This window comes from Chiloscyllium punctatum, unplaced genomic scaffold, assembly GCF_047496795.1.
Source record: "Chiloscyllium punctatum isolate Juve2018m unplaced genomic scaffold, sChiPun1.3 scaffold_116, whole genome shotgun sequence".
In the NCBI taxonomy this organism is placed as follows: Eukaryota; Metazoa; Chordata; class Chondrichthyes; order Orectolobiformes; family Hemiscylliidae; genus Chiloscyllium; species Chiloscyllium punctatum.
This window is the reverse complement of record NW_027309850.1, coordinates 469,948-473,590: the sequence shown is the minus strand read 5'-3', so window position 1 is coordinate 473,590 and position 3,643 is coordinate 469,948.

Here is a 3,643-nt window from a genome sequence, read left to right as displayed (position 1 = left end):
CTCCTTCCCCCTTGTCCTTCCCTCCCCCTCTCTTTCCCCCTATCTCCTTCCCCATCTCCTTCTCCCGTCCTTGCCCCCTCTCCTTCCTTCCTTCCCCCCTCTCCTTACCCCAATCTCCTTCCCCCTTCCTTCCACCCCCTCTCTTTCCCCCATCTCCTCCCCCATCTCCGTCCCACTCTCCTTCCCCCTTCCTTCTCCCCTCCTTCCCCCATCTCCATCCCCCATCTCCTTCCCCCTCTCCTTAACACCCTCTCCTTCCTCCGATCTCCTTCCCCCTTCCTTCCCCCACCTCTCCTTCACCCCTATTTCCTTCACCTTTCCTTCCCCCTCTCCTTCCCCCATCTCCTTCCAGCTTCCTTCCCCCATCTCCTTCCCCCTTCCTTCCCTCCGCTCCTTTCCCCTATCTCCTTCCCCATCCTCTCCTTCCCCATCTTCTTCCCCTCTCTCCTTCCCCCCTCTCCATCCCCCTCATCTCCTTTCCCCTTCCTTCCCCCCTCTCCTTCCCCTCTATCTCCTTCCCCCTTCCTTCCCCCCACTCTCCTTCCCCCATCTCCTTCAACCCTCGCCTTCCCCCCATCTCCTTCCCCTATCTCCTTCCCCACTCTCCTTACCCCTTCCATTCCACCCTTCCCCCCATCTCCTCCCCACCTCTCCTTCCCCCTTTCCTTCCCCCTTTCCTTCCCCCATCTCCTTCCCCCTTCCTTCACCCCTCTCCTTCCCCTCTATCTCCTTCCCCCTTCCTTGCCCCCACTCTCCTTCCACCTGATCTCCTTCTCCCCCTCTCCTTATCCCACGTCTCTTTCCTCCCACCTCCTTCCACCATCCCCTTCCCCCTCTCCTTTCCTCCATATCTCCTTCTGCCCCATCTCCTTCCCCTCTCCTTCCCCCCTCTTCTTCCTCCTTCCTACCCCCTCTCCTTCCACCCCTCCTTCCCCCCAGCTCCTTCCCCCTTCCTTCCCCCTTCCCCACCTCCTTCCCCCCTCTCCTTCACCCCCTCTCTTTCCCCCTCTCCTTCCCCCCTCTCCTTACCCCCCTCTCCTTCCCCCCTCACCTGCCTCCCTCTCCTGCCCCTAATCTCCTTCCCCCCTCTCCTTCACCCCATTTCCTTCCCCCCTTCCTTCCCCCTATCCTTCCCCCTCATCTCCTTTCCCCTTCCTTCCCCCTCTCGTTCCCCTCTATCTCCTTCCCCCTTCCTTCCCCCACTCTCCTTCCAGCTCTCTTTCCCCCCTCTCCTTCCCACCTCGCTTTCCCCTATCTCCTTCCCCCCATCTCCTTCCCCCTCTCTTTCCCCCTTCCATCCACCCACTCTCCTTCCCTCATCTCCTACCCCCCTCTCCTTCCCCCTATCTCCTTCCCCCTTCTCCTTCCCCCTTCCATTCCCCCCCTTCCCCCTTCTCCTCCCCCACCTCTCCTTCCCCCTCTCCTTCCCCCTAATCTCCTTCCCCCTCTCCTTCCCCCATCTCCTTCCCCCTTCCTTCCCTCCGCTCCTTCCCCCATCTCCTTCCCCACCCTCTCCTTCCCCCTATCTCCTTCCCCCCTCTCCTTCCACCCCCTCTCCTTCCCCACCTCTTCTCCCCCTCTCCTTCCCCCTAATCTCCTTCCCCCTCTCCTTCTCCCTCTCTCCTTCCCACCCTCTCCTTCCCCATCTCCTTCCCCCTTCCTTCCCCCTCACCTTCCCCCTCTCTCTCCTTCCCCCCTCTCCTTCCTCCTCTCTCCTTCCCCCCATCTTCCCCCCATCTCCCTGCCCCCTCTCCTTTCCCCTATCTCCTTCCCCCGTTTCTCTTTCCCACCCCTCCTTCCCCCCATCTCCCTCCCCCCTTACTTCCCCATCTCCTTCACCCCCTCTCCTTCCCCACCCTCTCCTTCCCCCATCTCCTTCCCCCTATCTCCGTCCCCCTCTCCTTCCCCCCTCTCCTTCCCCCATCTCCTTGCCCCTCTTTCCCCCTTTCCTTCTCCCCTCTCCTTCCCCCCATCTCCTTCCCCCGTCCTTCCCCCCTCCTTCCTTCCTTCCCCCTCCTTACCACAATCTCCTTCCCCTTCCTTCCACCCCCTCTCTTTCCCCCATTTCCTCCCCCATCTCCTTCCCACTCTCCTTCAACGCCCTCTCCTTCCTCCTATCTCCTTCCCACTTCCTTCCCCCACCTCTCCTTCACCCCTATCTCCTTCCCCCCTCCTTCCACCCCTCTGCTTCCATCCTATCTCCTTCCCGCTTCCTTCCATGCTCTCCTTCCCCACTTTCTCCTTATCCCTGCCTTCCACCTCCTTCCCCCTATCTCCTACCCCCTTCCTTCCCCACTCCCCCAACTCCTTCCCCATTCCTTCCCCCACTCTATTTTCCCCCTATCTCCTTTTCCCCTCTCCTTCCCGCCTATCTCCTTCCCCGGTCCTTCCCCACCCTTCCCCATCTCCTTCCCCCTGTCTCCTTCCCCCTTCCTTCCCCCCTCTACTTCCCCCTATCTCCTTCCCCTTTCCTATCCCCCTCTCCTTCCTTCCTTCCCCCCTTACCCCTTATCACCTTCCCCCTTCCTTCCCCCCTCTCCTTACCTCCTCTCCTCCCCCTTCCTGCCTATCTCCTTCCCGCTTTCTTCCCCGTCTCCTTTCCCACATCTCTTTCCCCCTTCCTTCCCACCACTCCTTACCCCCTATCTCCTTACACACCTCTCCTTCCCGCCTATCTCCTTCCATTTTCCTTCCCCCCACGCCTTCCCTCATATCGCCTTCCCCCTTCCTTCCCCCACCTCTACTTCACCCCTATCTCCTTCCCCCTCTCCTTCCCCCTATCTCCTTCCCCCTTCCTTTCCACCCTCTCCTTCCCCATCTCCTTCCAGCTATTTTCCCCCCTCCCCATCTCCTTCCCCATTCCTACCCCCCTCTATTTCCCCCATCTCCTTTCCCCCTCTCCTTCACCCGCTCTCTGTACCCCCCTCCTTCCCCCCTCTCCTCCCCCATCTCCTTCCCCCTTCTCCTTCCCCCCCTGCTTCCCCCATATCCATCCCCCTTCCTTCCCCCCACTCTCCTTCCACCCGATCTCCTTCCCCCCTCTCCTTACCCCACGTCTCTTTCCCCGACCTCATTTTCCTGATCTCCTCCCCCTCTCCTTTCCCCCATCTCCTTCTGTACAATCTCCTTCCCCATCTCCTTCTCCCCCTCTCCTTCCCCCTTCCTATCCCCCTCTCCTTCCTTCCTTCCCCCCTCTCCTTACCCCTTATCACCTTCCCCCTTCCTTCCCCCCTCTCCTTCCCCATCTCCTCTCCCCTTCCAGCCTATCTCCTTCCCGCTTCCTTCCCCCCTCTCCTTCTCCCCATCTCCTTCCCCCTTCCTTCCCCACTCTCCTTCCCCCATCTCCTTCCCCGTTCCTTCCCCCACTCTCCTTCCCCCACCTCCTTCCCCCTTACTTCAACCCCTCTACTTTCCCCTTCCTTTCCCCCCCTCCTTCCCCCATCTCCTTACCACCCCATTTCCTTGCCCTATCTCCTTCCCCCTTCCTTACCCCCCTCACCTTCCCCCATCTCCTTTCCCTTTACTCCCCCATCCCATTCCTTACCACCCTCTCCTTCTCCCCCTCCTTCCCCACCCTCTCTTTCCCCCATCTCCTTCCCCTATCTCCTTCCCCCCTCTCCTTCAACACCCTCTCCTTCCTCCT